The following is a 17180-nucleotide window of genomic DNA, read 5'->3' on the forward strand; positions in this document are numbered from 1 at the left end:
GCAGAAGCTTTTAGGGAAAAAATGTTGTTAAAACACATTTATTGAGGGATATGTGGTTCACCTCCTTCAGAGACAGATCTAAAAAGACCAACAAAAATGAACATACTGTATATATTAAGAAATAAGTGAAATATCGGGAAAAAGGAACCAAAGGAAAATAGGAAGAAGTAGATCATCGTGATAAACTTAAATTAAAAACAAACAAAAAGTTGATTCTTTAAGAAGTCTAAGAAACCAGAAAGCCCCTGACGGTCCCGATTAAAGAATAATGAGAACGAAAATAAGGAGAGATACTGAACACATCATAACAACGAAAAGGAACTGCTCCAAACAACACATTTTTTTAAATCTAGGGAAATTTATTTTTTCTTAGTAAAATATGATCAACCCCAAATTATTTCAAAACATGGAGAAAAGTCATCAGAATCAGTTACCTCAAAAGAGATTAGCAAGGTGATTAAAAGGGACGCCATTAAAAAGTACCAGATAGGGTCCTAGGTAAATCTTACATAACCTTCAAAGGTTATGTAAGTCCATAGTTCAAAAAGCTATTCAACACCAAAAAAATAAAAAAGAAAAGAAAAAGATGGAAAGCACTAAAATTCATATTGTGAGGTTGACATAACCTTAACAACAAAACTTGATTAACATAGTGCAAAAAAGAAACTATCTAGACCAAAATTTCTTCTCGATATGTATGTAATGAAAGTTCTAAATAACCATTTGTATATAAGAATCTAGCAATGTATAAAAAGGGTAACAGTCTGGACCAGATTAATAACCAAGTGGTTACTAATCCTGGGTGATGATGCAAGGATTTTTCAATGTTGGGAAATCTATTAACATAATTAGATTAATAAATCAGTGTAGAAAAGCATGATCTTATCACTAGATGATGAAAAGGTTTGGGATAAAATTTTAAACCCATTCCTGATTAAAATAAAACTCACTAAGTAAACAAGAAGGAAAAAAAACAAATATGTTAGTCGTGTAAGATGATCAATCAAAAAAATTAGGGCTTCCCTGGTGGCGCAGTGGTTGAGAGTCCGCCTGCCGATGCAGGGGACACGGGCTCGTGCCCCGGTCCGGGAGGATCCCACATGCCGCGGAGCGGCTGGGCCCGTGAGCCATGGCCGCTGAGCCTGCGCGTCCGGAGCCTGTGCTCCGCAACGGGAGAGGCCACAACAGTGAGAGGCCCGCGTACAGCAAAAAAAAAAAAAAAAAAAAGCATTCTCAAGGGTAAGATTCTAGGACTATTTCAGTTAAAATCAGTAACACAAAAAAGGCTCACCTACCCTCACAATTACTATGCAAAATTGTTTAGACATTTTAGCAATTGTAGTAAGAGAAGAAAATGAAACAATTGATATATATTTTGGAAAACGTTAAAATTAGCACTTTTGCTAAATATGTGATTGATTTTGTACATACAAAAAACCATGTGAAATAAAAACCACTAGAAAAATTTTTTTCAAGTTTGAAGCAAATTGGTACTTGGGTAAATGCAAGATGAATCTATGGACATCACTGGTAGTATATTTAGCATAATAGCTAAGAGTATATATTCTGGATGAAGATATGTGTTTGAGACCCACATCTGCCATTCATTAACCAAGCGGCAAGTTACCTCATTTTGGCCGAGTAACTTGCTTGAACAAATCACTTAATTTCTCTGTGCTTCAGTTTCCTTCTATGTCCATTGTGCTTTAGCTTTCAATCTACGGTTTGCTGACAATGAAACGCGTTGATATATATAAACTGCTTAGAATAATACCTGATGCATGTTGTACACCATTAAGTACTTATTAAACAATAATTGGCTAAACTTGGCAGTCAGAAAAAAAATATCCTACCACAATGGCAACAAACACTATAAAGTTCTCTGGAATAAATGTTAACAAGAGTGGTATAGGACCTAATATGAAGAGATCTGTAAATATTATTGTGAGACAGACAACAGATCTGAATAAATGGAAAGACAGTCAATGTTTTCGGATGGGAAGACAGATATAAAAATATCAGTTCTATGAAAATAAATGCATAGGAGTCAAGGCTTATGTTTAATTGGAGAAAGTGATCTGAAAATTAATGTGGAAGAATAAATGTCAAAAATATATTCAAAAGTGAGGATAAAAGGGCCTTACCATATATTGTTTAAAATAGTATAAAGCCATGTAATCACGTCTATAAGATATTGGCGTAAATAAAGACAAGTTGATCAGTGGAGTTGGCTAAAATTTCAGAAATAGATCCTAGCATGCAGGGAAATTTAGCATAAAACAAAAAATGGTTTTTCTATTCATTGGGATTTGATAAATGGTGCTGGCACAACTGGTTATCCATCTGGAAGAATATAAAATTGGACCCATATCTTTCAGCATATTCAAAAATAAATTAAGATGGATTAAAGACAAATGTAAAAAATAAAGCAATAAGAACTCTAGAAGTTGATTTGAGAGACTGAATAAAGTAGCAATGACTTGACCCATGAGTAGCAGAAAGTTCCAGAAACAGTGGTTTAAACACCTAACAGAATTATTTTCTTACAAAACAAGAAGTCCAGAGGCAGACCGTCCAGGGTTCAAAGATGCCATCAGGGCCCCAGGTACCTTCTATCTTTCTTGGCTCAGTCATCTGTAGCATGTGGTCTTTGTCCCACGGATCCCCAGATGTTTGCTGCATTTTCATATTCCTGTTAAAATAGAACCAAAGCAAAAGTGAGAAGGGTTTCTCTCCATTGGACTATTTCCTTTCACTCCCCAGAGACGTCTTCTTGCATCTCTTTTTTCCACAACTGTTATCCTTGGCTACGCTTAGCTGCATGAGAAGAGGGAACATTTACTATTTTTGCTTTCCAGCTTTTATAACAGAGGAAGGCAAGGAAAAACTGGTTGTGAATCTACACAGCCTGCCCCAGGGACTATGTACATCCCGAGAATAGAGGAGACCATTCTAATTGAAATTAAAAAAACCAGAAGAGAAGCCTTATATGATTATTTTTTACTTAAAATCTTTTATATAAAATATAAATAAGCATACCACGAACAAAATTATTTTGTTGGGAAATATGTTTATAGTCCATGTGACAGATAAAAGATACACACACACACACACACACACACACACACACACAGAAAATAAAGTAAGAGTGACTTTTACAAATTGAAAACAGAAAGACAACCCAATGGGAAATAGCTTCAATTCACAGAAGAGCAAATTCAAGTGGTCAGTGAACACATGAAAAGGTCATGAGTTTTCCTATTAGTCTGAGAAAAGCAGTAGCTCATCCGGGCCCCTGCATCCCCCCCTGCACAGCTCGTGTCCTGGCATCCCTCGTAGAGCATCTGTGAACCAGGTGACCACCAGTGATTTGCTGAGGAAGTTCCTCCCAGCTTGGTAAGCAGAAAATGAATGGGAGAAGCAACCATAGTGACAGGTGTTCCTGTTTGGAATTCTGCACACGTTCTTTTCAGACAGACAGCCTTGTACATTGGAGTCACACCCTAGAATGTTCTTCCATCCAGGTGACCTAATACACCTGCGTGTTCCATCGGGCCTTCCTCCATGTTGTTTCCATTGAAAAATATATAGTGATCCATTATCAACATCTAAACGCAATACATTGATTCCTACAGCAAGGACTTGCTGTACAACTGTGAAGTTTGGGATTAGGAAGAAGCCAAAAAAAAAAAAAAGACCAACTTGTGAATTGCATCACACAAAACTTGACTCAAAAACTCTTAAAAGTATTGAAATAAACACAACAAAATCCATTTGCAGAATTACAAAAAAAGAAAGAAAGAGAAAGGAAAGAAAAAACAGTAAAATATTCACAGAGGTTGTATTTGGAGAGTGGGGCTATGAGGGAAAACCTGCCGCTCTAAATCATCAAAGGTCAAAGGCAAAAATAATCCCTGTCTTGGAGCCATAGGAGTGGGGAGGAGAAGCACCTTTCCAGACAGGCAGGTACCGTTGTTAATGTTCACACTGTCCTGAGGGTTGGTTTTCGATTCAGGATGAATTCCAGGCACAGTAGGAGCATGGCACAGGGTTTCTGATTTAGTTTAGGGATGAAATATAAACCCAAAGTTCCTGGTACTAAAGGGCATTTTAACCCTTGTGACCCGTACTTTTACCAAGGTCTATTCTCTTCCTTTTCCTCCTGCTTGGACTCATGATACTATTGTTCTCAGCCTTGTTTCATGGTCCATTGTGCTACCTTCTTTATGCCTCTGCATAAACTTACGGTTGGGAGATATCTGAGCTCCTCTAAGTCCATTTTATAGATGAGGAAAACTGAGACCCAGACTTGTGAAAATGCTCACTCAGTCAACAGCTGGTGAGTTCCAGAGCCAGAAATAAACAGAGTCTGATCCTATTATTTTCCTACTCTTTCGCCTTCCTAATTTACAAGAAAAAACCAAGCCCTTTTAAGAAAACCACAGAAAAAGCTAACCATGTTCTTGAATATGCTTGCAACCTTGAAGTAAGCATAGATAGCTTAGGTCATAAAAAGGACAAAACATAAAAGAAAAAGAAAGTTGATAAATTGGACTTCATCAACATTAGAACTTCTACTTATCAGAAAATACCTTTAAGAAAATGAAACAGCAAGCCACAGTGTAAGAGAAAATTGTATATATATATATATATATATGTATACATACACACACATATATATGACAGTATATATATTTGTCATATGCATGCATATATACACATATATACGTATATGTCATATATATGACAAAGGACTTATATCCAGACTATATAAAGAGCTCCTATAACTCAATAATAAAAAGATTAACAATGCAATTTAAAAATGGACAAAATCCTTCAAAACTACATGGAAAATACACAAATGTCAGATGAGTACCTGAAACAGTGCTCAACATCATTAGCCATCAGGGAACTGAAAATTAAAACTACGACGACATATTACCACTCACCCACTGGAATGGCTAAAGTAAAAAATTCCGCAGCACCAAGTATCTGTAAGGATGTGGAACAACCGAACTCTCATACATTGCTGGCGGGAGTGCGAAATGCAGAATGGCAAGATTTTCAGAAACTCTTTGGCAACTTCTTATGTAAACTTAAAAATAACATCTTCCTTTTGACCGAGCAATGCATATCCTAAGTATTTACATATAAGACAAATGAAGCTTTATCTTCATAGCAGCTTTCTCCATAATCAACCCGAACAGGAATCACCAAGTGAATGGATGTTACAAATTGTAGTTCCATTCATGCAATAGAACACAGCCTGGTAATACCAAAGATGAATTACTGATAACGCAACAATGTGGAAGAACCTCAAAAGCATTCCATTAAGTGAAAGGATCCATAGTCGATACTGTGTGACTGTTTATATTCAGTTCAAGAACAGACAAAACTTATCTATGATGAAAGAAGTCAGGGGCTTCCCTGGTGGCGCAGCGGTTGAGAGTCCGCCTGCCGATGCAGGTGACGCGGGTTCGTGCCCCGGTCCGGGAAGATCCCACGTGCCGCGGAGCGGCTGGGCCCGTGAGCCATGGCCGCTGAGCCTGTGCGTCCGGAGCCTGTGCTCCGCAACGGGAGAGGCCACAGCAGTGAGAGGCCCGCGTACCGCAAAAAAAAAAAAAAAAGAAGTCAGAACAGTAGTTGCCTATGATGACGAGGATTGACTTCAGGGGATACGGGAACTTTGTGGGCGTGAAGGAGATGTGCCATGTTTAGTTGGGCTTCGTGGTGGGAACATATGTTAGAACTCACTGAAAGCGTCCACTTAAGATTTGTGTACTTCACTGCATATAGAATTTACCTAAGCAGTAATAACTTTGAAAAACAACCCCCCAAACTAGGCATGCTCAAACAAGTGTAGCTGAATGTGGGAAGTCTGGGGTTTGCTTTCTCTTTTCATCCAGCTTCAGCCAAGATGACATTTCACTTGGTCCTGGGACAGTCACATTGTCTCCACTGAACCACAAGCACAGTCCTTTTAGAGACCACCTCTGCTGCCAATGCACTACAGTGTTTTGCTGGATAAAGACATTTTGCCCACTAAGATAATAGCACCCCCAACCTTTCCAGCACAGTGCTGAGGGAGAGAAGGCCGACTTGGTGGCACACAGTTGGGACCATGCCTTTCAAATATTTTCATCCATTTCCAAATAGAAAAAAGGTCCATTTTTAACTCTTGGATATAGGTTACATGTTTTGGCAGTTTTAATGTTGGAATTCCCTAAAATGATAAATAATTTTTAAATCTTTCCGCATATTGTGTGTTTCCAGATAGGTCAAAAGAATTAAATTCATATTTCTGAGATGTAAATCATGAAAGATGTACGTATAATTTTAGAATATCACCAATAGCATTTGGCGGATGTAAAAATAATATTCATAGCTCTGTTGATTAAGATACTAATTGTGTGTCTCTCTGTACCATTTTATCCTGTTTTGGAAGTGAAATGGAATGTATCCATTTTTTTCTTACACTTACTTTTATTTTGTTCCTTTGTATTTTTTGCATTATGAAAATAGATTAAACGTTCAGGCATGTTGGAAACTGTGAAAGAGGAAAATTTGAGACCCAAGAGCAAAATGCTTTTAATTTTAAAGACTGAGATTTCATTTAGTCTTGGATGCCATTATAGTGAATAATGGGAACTGATCCTAGACTTCAAAAGAAATATGACCATGTGGTCTTACCGTTCAGCACTTAGCGCTGCTGTGAATTTCCAGTTCTACCCTCTGTCATCTTACAAAAACGAAAGGAATCTGAAACCCGTTTCATGTTTTCTGAAATACTTCCTGGTGCTAAGAAAACCTTTTCTTCGGGAGAACAGGGTTTCATACAGAAAGACAAAAACCTGAAACAGACATCAGATCCCCTAGGCTAATTACTGCAACTCCGAAGTTTATTCCTTTTAAATATGAACTCTTTAAAATGATTCATTTAGAGATCAAAATGATTAATCCTTCTCAGTCACTACGAATGTCAGCGGTGGGATTAAAGGATTTAGATGGCCATGTTTACTCAGCTTTAAATTTCTGTACTTAAAGACACCAGTTAAAGAGCTGCAGTTTATCATCGTTTCATGTGAATGTTTTCCTCTTAGTTCCCTCTTTTAGCTCCCCTTCCTAACTGATTGTTAACTAATTTTGGCTGTTAAGTAGGTAAGTGCCTCTTTCAGACTTGGCAGCCAACCTGCTTTGTAGATTACCTGCCAGAAGGTGTGAGTAGATAGATGTAGCTTATAGCTCTCCTCTGGACACAGTAGGGGTAATCCTTGCCCCCTGCCTCGGCCTTTATTGGTCTGATGTCCTGAGCACCCTCTTGCTGCTAAACTTGTATCTGGTTCCTTGCCACACTGCCAATTTTGGATCCACATTGTGAATCACTGTGGTGCTGCTTCAGTCACAATTATTAAACACCTGCTGCTTCACGCCAAACCACACGCATATTTATACCAATACCTACTGCAGTTTGATTATCAGATAGCAGCAGATACGTTGTAGGGTTGTAGGCGTATTAGCATCCATCGCTGGGTCCTGGGTTGTTCTAAAGAAAGAATGACTGGGTAAAAAATAAAAAGCAAATTCATTTTCAGAATGCTTTTGAGAAAAACCAAGTTTAAAGTTATTACTCTCCTTACAAATGGGTACAAATGGTTGCTAACGTCAGAATTGCACTATTCTGCGGTGGGTACCTAAATCCTTCATGGTACGTGCCTACGAAGATGCTTTTTCTTTATAAGTCAGCAGACTCACAACCTCATTTTTCTTGTTTGAGCCACCAAGCCTCCTCTTCAGTATCCATGTTTGTCCCCCCCTGGGGGCTTCACAAATCTTATCTTGAAGAAAATGCATATTCTCTGGGGCTGATCATTCTAATCCTGCTTTCCCTGCTTGCAAATGCACTTGGGGTTTTCCCTTCTCAGGCTTCTCAGCAAGTTCACCGTCAAGTCTCAACCACACACTTCCAGTGACAGGTACATACAGTTCACAGCCGAGTTCAGGATGAATGCTGAGGGGTGTAACCTGCAATGGCTTCCGTTAGACCCGTATTTTGAGTAATAAATTGCGTTGTAAATACGGTGTGCAGTGGTCATTTCCTTTGTCCTCTAGAAATATTAGATATTAATATCTTATGAATAGGTACACCGAGAAGGCTGTTGAATACTGTTGACGATATTTACGTTTTATAGAGAGAGTAAAATGGGGTAGGGAAAGTTAAGGTATTTAGTGGGATTTTAAGTTAATTTTTAAAATGTAGTTTTGTGTAGGATCCTGTAAGTCAAGATTTATACCCTCACTGGAGCTTCTACTGCATGTTCAAGGGTGGGTATTCTGTTCAAAGAGTGACAAATTTAACGTAAGGAAGTTTGGAGTATCCCAGAAAATATGCATTAGGACTCAAAGGGAAAAAAATTCCATACGCTTGTTTTAGTCTGTGATCTTCTTATCGTTTTACAAACACAGCAAAAAAGGGAACTCCAGGAAAGATGGTGGTGACACTGAATCCACCAGTACCAAATAAGAAATGTTTGTCCAATTTGTAGTTTGGGGCTATGCTCCGCCCTTGGAGGATGGTGCCTCCGTGTCAGAAAGTATATAATTCCATCCAAGCTGACAACGACCAAGGAAAATACTTAAAGGCAGTTACAGATTATTTTATTTCTGTGTATTACACTTATATTGATCCTTCTCTCCATTTCCTACGCTCAGTTATGGGGCTTGTTACTATAGAAGAAATAGATGCTTATTCGCCTTTTAAAAAGTCCATATATGATGAAGGGAAAGGGAAGAATGAAAAGAAAAACGTTGCTCCTGTATTTCTTAGACAACTTCATTTCTTTACAATAAATGAGGAAGGAGTTTTAAAACCCAGCTTCTCCAAGGGAAGGTAGTAAACGAAATTTCTAATTATTGAATGGGAGCTATTAAACAGCAAGTCAAGAAAATATATTGGTTTTCTTAAAAGAAGGTAGACTTTCATCTTTCTTTCTTATGTTTTTAAATTAATGGAAATTATCATGCAAAGTAAAAATTCAAAACTATAGAAGAGAAAATTCCTGATTTCCTTCACTTATGTCTCCTTCTGTGTGGTCCATCTTGACAGTTAATGGCCCCCTCCCCTTTATTGATGCTCAAAACCATAGGCATTTATATAATCTGTTGGGTCTCTTTCTTAGTTTCCAAAAATGGGATCATACTCTACACACTGCTTTGCAACTTGTATTTTTTTTTACTTAAAATATATATAATAGGCTTCCCTCCAGAACAGAAAACATAGGTCCAAACCCACTCTTTCTGCTATAGCCACATAGCCTTCCATGCAGGGAATATATCGCGTATTTAACAGTTCCCTTTCTGGTAAACATTCCAGTTATTTTAATTTTTACAACCATGCCATAATAAACATTATTTGTACATGTCTGTTTAAGTCCAGGTGATTTTATTTCTCTCGGATACAGTCTCAGAGGTAGACTTTCAGCGCTAAAGAATATTTTAACTTTAACAGACAAAATATTTTCAAAGACTAAGGCAGCATAAAGAAGGCAAAGAAAAAAATGATAAAGAAATAATGAAATTGTGTAGCAGACCCGCGGAATCCACTGCTGTTTAAGAGGACAGTTCGCGGTTTCAGCACCAGTTTCTGTGCCAGTGACTTATAGTCCAGCTCCTCACTGCAAGTTTACAATATGGTATATACACACTGGCAGTGTGGCATAAAAGAGAGCCAACAGGTAATAAGTGTTGTGAGGATGTACAGAAACTGGAACTCTCACACACTTGTGGTCAGAAAGTAAAGTGGCACAGCCGCTGTGGAAAACAGTCTGGCGGTTCCTCAAAAGGTTAAACATAGAGCTGATACAATATGACCCAGCAATGCCTCTCATAGGTATATACACAAGAGAAATAAAAACATATGGTGGGGCTTCCCTGGTGGTGCAGTGGTTGAGGGTCCGCCTGCCGATGCAGGGGACACGGGTTCGTGCCCCGGTCCGGGAAGATCCCACACGCCGCTGAGCCTGCGCGTCCAGAGACTGTGCTCCGTAACGGGAGAGGCCACAGCAGTGAGAGGCCCGCGTACCGCAAAAAAAAAAAAAAATGGTGTTCCATAGCAGCATTTTCATAATAGCCAAAAAGTGGAAACAACTCAAATGTCCATTAACTGATAAAACAGATAAATAAAAGATGATGTGTCTATACAATGGAATATTATTTGGCCATAAAAAGAAATGACTACTGGCACATGCTACAGTGTGGATGAATCTTGAAAACACTATGTTAAGTGAAAAAAGCCAGTCGCAAAAGTCTACATATTGTAGGACCCCTTTTCTTTGAAATGTCCAGAGCAGACAAATCTATAGTGAGAGAAAGTAGCTTAGTGCTTGCCTAGGGCTAGAGGGAGTGGTGGGGTAAGAGGGGAAATGGGAGGTGACTGATAATTGGTACAAGGGTGATGAAAATGTTCTAAAATTGGTTGTGGTGATAGTTGCACACCACCGTGTGTATGCTAAAAACCACTGACTTGTACACTTTAAGTGGGTTCACTGTATGGTTTGTGAGTTAATATCTCAATAAAGTAGTTTTGGAAAAGAGAAGATACAAGTGAAATAGAGAGAAAGGGCACAATCTAAGCATTAGAGAATCTAGACATAAGAGGGGAGAGAATACCACGAGTTCTCATGTGGGACCACCCTCCTCTGGGTTCTGCAGTCACCCTGTGTCACTCCGAGGCTAGTCCCTCACGTAGAGGCTTTTCCTTTTCAACTCACCCAGACATAGCAGATGTCTTGCCTATTGGTGAACATCACTGTGCATTGCAGCTTTGAAAAATCCCTTCTTGTTCGGACTAGGTTATAGACACCATGCAAGACAAAGGCCATTTTTTTCCCAACCCCCTTCTTTTATTAAAGAGGTAGCTATGCTCAGTGCTGGTGGAAAGTGGTCCTTTCCATTTTGTCACATACCCTCACTCATTTTTCAAAATGTGAACCTTTTTTCAGTGATGCCACCCGCCTGGGCTGTTTATTCAGTCTTTGTTTTATAGGTTTTTCAAATTTATGAGTGTCATGAAACAGAAATGCCTAATCTAGTCCAAGCTAACCTTGGCTTTTAATCACAAGAAATTTCATCCTCAGGTACACTTTGTTCTTCCTGCAATTTATTATTTTGGGACTGTTTCAAATTGTAATGGGAAACTCTGTGGCTGGCCTTGCTGATCAAGGTTATCAAAATTCAGAGTGCAGGAGGTAAATACTGATTTCACCAGTCTCGGCCAACAGAATTAATATAAAGACTCTACAGGGTGAAGAAAGAAATTAAGGTAATAGCGTTAGAAGCATTGCAAAGAACACAATCTGAAGAAACCATGGAAAATAAGAATAAATGTATCCTCATCTCCTTCATGTTACTTGAAGCCAAAGATGAGTTTAAACAAGACGGTCATGTCTTTAGTCTGGTTCCAGAGCATCTTTGCCGCCTTTTTCTGCCAGTCTCTTCCCATTTCTCCACATTGACCTAAAATCCAGCTCCAAGAACCGCATCCCAACCCCAAATTCCCACTCCGTGTACCTCAGCCAACTGCCTCTTCTCCCAATCAGGAACCCTTCTTTTTACCATCTTCCTTCTGTTCGTCCAAACTGCCTGAGCTTTCCATAAGTATAGCCCATCTTGCTAAACATTGCTGAATTGTAGGAAATAATCTAATAGACTAATTCATTCGAATTTAATAGCTAGATCTCCCCAGGGGTGTCTGCATTAAAACGAGGGATCCTACAAGCAAGAATCCTTAACCTAAGGGGGGAATCAGCAACAGTGGAATTTGAAGCACTGGGGAGAGATAGTTTTGAATGAAGGAAAAGTCAACTTTGGTGATGTGACTATTCTAAAATTATTTGAAAACAATCTTGTCCCCCCCCCCTCAAGTTATACATTTCTCTATGATTATTACATTTGTCCAGGTGTTTATTTTTTGTCATTTTTCATTTTGCTTCCCTTTATGCTGGCTTCATTTACATAAAGCATCTCTTTTTTTAATTAAAAAAAATTTTAAACTGAATGAACGATTCTTTAAATTCTATAGTGCTTTACAATTTTCAAAAGATTCATACATACGATTTCATATAATTCCGTAATAACCCTTTTTTTCTCCCCTCCCCCTATATTGTCCTCCCCACTTCCCTCTCCCCATTGGTAACTGCTAGTTTGTTCTCTGTATCTGTTTGTCTGCTTCTTGTTTGTTTCATTCATCAGTTTGTTGTATTTTTCAGATCCTACATATAAGTGATATCATACAGTATTTGTCTTTCTCTGTTTGATTTATTTCACTTAGCATAATGCCCTCCAAATCCATCCATGTTGCTGCAAATGGCAAAATTTTATTCTTTTTGTGGCTGAGTATATATATATATATATATATATATATATATATATATATACACTCAGTATTATATATATAATGGAATATTACTCAGCCATATATGTATATGTGTGTGTGTGTATATATGTATATATACTCAGTATTATATATATAATGGAATATATATATATATACACACACAGCTTCTTTATCCGTTGATCTGTTGATGGACACTTAGGTTGCTTCATACTTTGGCAATTATAAATAACATTGCTATGAACATTGAGATGCATGTATCTTTTTGAATTAGTGCTTTTGTTTATGTTTTGGATATATACCCAGGAGTGGTATTGCTGGGTCATATGGTAGTTCTATTTGTAGTTTTGTGAGAAATCCCCACACAGTTCTCCACAGTGGCTGCATCAATTTACATTCCCACCAGCAGTGTAGGAGGGTTCTCTTTTCTCCACAGCCTCGCTAACATTTATTTGTGTTCTTTTTGATGATAGCCGTTCTGACAAGTGAGGTGGTATCTCACTGTGGTTTTGATTTGCATTTTTCCCTGATGATTAGCGGTGTTGAGCATCTTTGGCCATCTGCATTTCCTCTTTGGAAAAATGACTATTCAGTTCTTCTGCCCATTTTTAAATCAGGTTGGTTGTTTTTTTGATGTTCTGTGAGCTGTTTATATATGTTGGAACTTAATCCCTTATCTGTCTTATCATTTGCAAATATCTTCTCCCATTCAGTAGGCTGTCTTTTTGTTTTGTCGATGCTTTCCTTTATGCTTTGCCAAAGCATAAAGCATCTCTTAAACCAAGTCATCACAGCCCTGAAAAGTGAAAAAATAGAGTGGTGAAGTGACTTGAATGAAGCCAGTAAGTGGCTTTAAATTAGGTCCATTGGAAATCAAGTTTAGTGTTCTTTCCCAAGAGAGCAAAAGCAAATTTTAATTTAGTAAGGAAATCTAACAGCTTGCTTTCTAGCTTGCATTTCAGAAACAGACCTTAAGAGTTTGAATCATCGCGAGACATTGATTTCAGAGGGTCAGATGTTTGTTTGTTTTTAACATCTTTATTGGAGTTTAATTGCTTTACAATGGTGTGTTAGTTTCTGCTTTATGAAAAAGTGAATCAGCTATATGTATACATATATCCCCATATCCCCTCCCTCTTGCGTCTCCCTCCCACCCTCCCTATCCCACCCTTCCAGGCGGTCACACAGCACCGAGCTGATCTCCCCGTGCTATGTGGCTGCTTCCCACTATCTATCTATTTTACATTTTGTAGTGTATATATGTCCATGCTACTCTCTCACTTCGTCCCAGCTTCCCCTTCCCCCTCCCCGTGTCCTCAAGTCCATTCTCTATGTCTGCGTCTTTATTCCTGTCCTGCCCCTAGGTTCATCAGAACCTTTTTTTTTTTTTTTTTAGATTCCATATATATGTGTTAACATACGGTATTTGTTTTTCTCTTTCTGACTTACTTCACTCTGTATGACAGACTCTAGGTCCTTCCACCTCACTACAAATAACTCAACTTCGTTTCTTTTTATGGCTGAGTAATATTCCGTTGTATATATGTGCCACATCTTCTTTATCCATTCATCTGTTGATGAACACTTAGGTTGCTTCTGTGTCCTGGCTATTGTAAATAGAGCTGCAATCAACATTGTGGTACATGACTCTTTTTGAATTATGGTTTTCTCAGGGTTTATGCCCAGTAGTGGGATTGCTGGGTCGTATGGTAGTTCTATTTTTAGTTTTTTAAGGAACCTCCATACTGTTCTCCACAGTGGCTGTATCAATTTACATTCCCACCAACAGTGCAAGAGGCTTCCCTTTTCTCCACACCCTCTCCAGCATTTATTGTTTGCAGATTTTTTCGTGATGGCCATTCTGACCAGTGTGAGATGATATCTCATTGTAGTTTTGATTTGCATTTCTCTAATGATTAGTGACGTTGAGCATCCTTTCATGTGTTTGTTGGCAATCTGTATATCTTCTTTGGAGAAATGTCTATTTATGTCTTCTGCCCATCTTTGGATTGGGTCATTTGTTTTTTTGATATTGAGCTGCATGAGCTGCTTGTATATTTTGGAGATTAATCCTTTGTCAGTTGCTTCATTTGCAAATATTTTCTCCCATTCTGAGGGTTGTCTTTTCATCTTGTTTATGGTTTCCTTTGCTGTGCAAAAGCTTTTAAGTTTCATTAGGTCCCATTTGTTTATTTTTGGTTTTATTTCCATTTCTCTAGGAGGTGGGTCAGAAAGGATCTTGCTGTGATTTATGTCATAGAGTGTCTGCCTATGTTTTCCTCTAAGAGTTTGATAGTGTCCGGCCTTACATTTAGGTCTTTAATCCATTTTGAGTTTATTTTGTGTATGGTGTTAGGGAGTGTTCTAATTTCATTCTTTTACATGTAGCTGTCCAGTTTTCCCAACACCATTTATTGAAGAGGCTGTCTTTTCTCCATTGTATATTCTTGCCTCCTTATCAAAGATAAGGCGACCTTATGTGCATGGCTTTATCTCTGGGTGGAGGGTCAGATGTTTAAGGAGTTTGGGATACACATACCAATTCATAGGGACGATGTCTTGGATATTCATTTGCACAATGAACTGTGTTTACATACCCAGATAACATTTTCTGCTTTCCTTCACCCCATAGATATTTGCATCAAGATGGCAACAGTGTGAAAAGTCAGTAACATGGAAAATGTTTCAAGTTACATTTCAGAGATTAGAAAGCGAGTTCTTACTGTCTTTTAACTTGTCTCTTATTTTTATGCTCCAATGTGGGAACCTCCCCAAATAGAGGAAAGATGCACAGGATCTTATCATTCATTTTCACCCTTTAAAAATTGTTTTGGAAAAATCAACATGTTTGATGGTGATGTTTAACTGTTTTACACCCTTTCCCCCCCCCTCCCCATTTTAGATATGATATATAAATAGGAATGGATAAGCTCTTTCACATTAACTGTCCATTACATTCCATTAACTGTCCATTACATTGACCATTTTTGGATTTACTTTCATAAGTACAGTCCACACTATTTCTTTTAAAAATATTGCCACTACTATGTCTTAGCTCATTAAGCTTGCCCACTTTCTCACTGTTCAATGAGTTTTTATTCCCTCTTCTTTATTTTTGCTACTTCCTTTATTTTTTTATTTTTATTTCTTTTATAGAAAATCTAGGTTGAATATTTGCACTTGGAATGAGAAGACCCTTTTTTAAAATTTATTTATTTATTTGTTTTTGTTTATTTTTGGCTGCGTTGGGTCTTTGATGCTATTCGTGGGCTTTCTCTAGTTGCGGCGAGTGGGGGCTACTCTCCGTTGCAGTGCACGGGCTTCTCATTGCGGTGGCTTCTCTTGTTGCGGAGCACAGGCTCTAGGTGCGTGGGCCTCAGTAGTTGTGGCACACGGGCTTAGTAGTTGTGGTTAGCAGGCTCTAGAGCGCAGGCTCAGTAGTTGTGGCACACAGGCCCAGCTGCTCTGCGGCACATGGGATCTTCCCCGACCAGGGCTCAAACCTGTGTCCCCTGCATTGGCAGGCAGATTCTTAACCACTGCGCCACCAGGGAAGTCCCGACTACTTCCTTTGTTTTTGACATACTTTTTGGTTCAGATACTTATTCACATCTCTCTGAGATGATTTGTAGCTAATTTATAGCAACAGATTTTCATTATTTATGAGTGTCATTGTCAGAATCCATTTGGAAGTCTGACCGAGATAAAGCAGATTCCAACTCCTGATCTGACCACAGCAATAAAGCAATTACCACACTGGCTAAAATGGGCTGAATCCTTGAGGGTGCTGATGTTTGTACAACCAAATATTTACTGTCTTGTGCATTATGTCTGATTCATTTCCTAGAAGATTCAAGATGTTATTATTACAAATAATTTATAACACCCTCTTTTAAAAAATGTAATGTATGTTATTTCTCATACTAGCCGATTAACTTTAAAATGTTTGTGGATATGAGAGAGGGAAGTACAAAAATGAAAACTCTGAGTAATAGAAATGCTTAATATTCTTAAAAGTTTGGTTTTATATGGTAGCATTTAAATCAGTCTTGGTATACTATTATTCTTTTCCTGTATTTTGATTCTAGTTGGTACCTAAATCTTAGACTCTACCATGCCAATGAGACAGGAAATGGAAGGCCCATGTCTATGCATCCTCTAAGCAAACATTTTTGTCTCTCTTCTCACCCCTAGTATCATAAAACATAGGTAAAATTTTCAAGAATAAATACAGGATTGGAAAAGCCATTAATAACGGCAGTCATTTTAAAGTGTCACCTAATTTAAACACTTTTGCTGTAAGTTATTGCAGTGTCATGAGTTTTATTATGCTCAATTTATTAGTAAAAGCCTTCAGGGTTCACAACCATTTATTTTGCAGGGAACTTGATTTTATCATTAATTTTTAAATACATAATACTCCCGCTTTATTTTTTAGAGTGCACTTTATTTGCACAAATTGGTTTACTCTGATCAATACAGATGTTTCCAGGTGTTTATTAAAGCAAAAAATCTGGGAAGTCAGATGTCTGCACATTTTCATGACATTACACTCCAAAAGTTAGTGTATGTTTGTACACACATGATACATGTTTATATTGGTTGTTAAGTTTTAGGTGGGAAAATATAATAAAGACTGCCCAGGCTCTGGTTTCTAATTTTTTCTGATTATTGGGTAACTTATTCTGGAGGGCAATCTTTTCTCTTCCAAAGGAGTGACACCTGGGCGGGAAAATCCTACTGTTTGGGATGAGAGCCAGGCCCCAGGAAATAATTCTGACAATTTCTATGG

General features: G+C 38.1%; 1 protein-coding gene across 1 annotated transcript in view; it reads left to right on the plus strand.

Moving 5' to 3' along the window:
• Window positions 1-17180, plus strand: part of TENM3 (teneurin transmembrane protein 3) — a 430454-nt gene that overhangs the window by 6435 nt on the left and 406839 nt on the right. The window lies entirely within an intron of this gene.

The sequence above is a fragment of the Monodon monoceros genome, unplaced genomic scaffold, assembly GCF_005190385.1.
Source record: "Monodon monoceros isolate NGI ecotype Baffin Bay Population unplaced genomic scaffold, NGI_Narwhal_1 Super_Scaffold_17, whole genome shotgun sequence".
Classification (NCBI taxonomy): Eukaryota; Metazoa; Chordata; class Mammalia; order Artiodactyla; family Monodontidae; genus Monodon; species Monodon monoceros.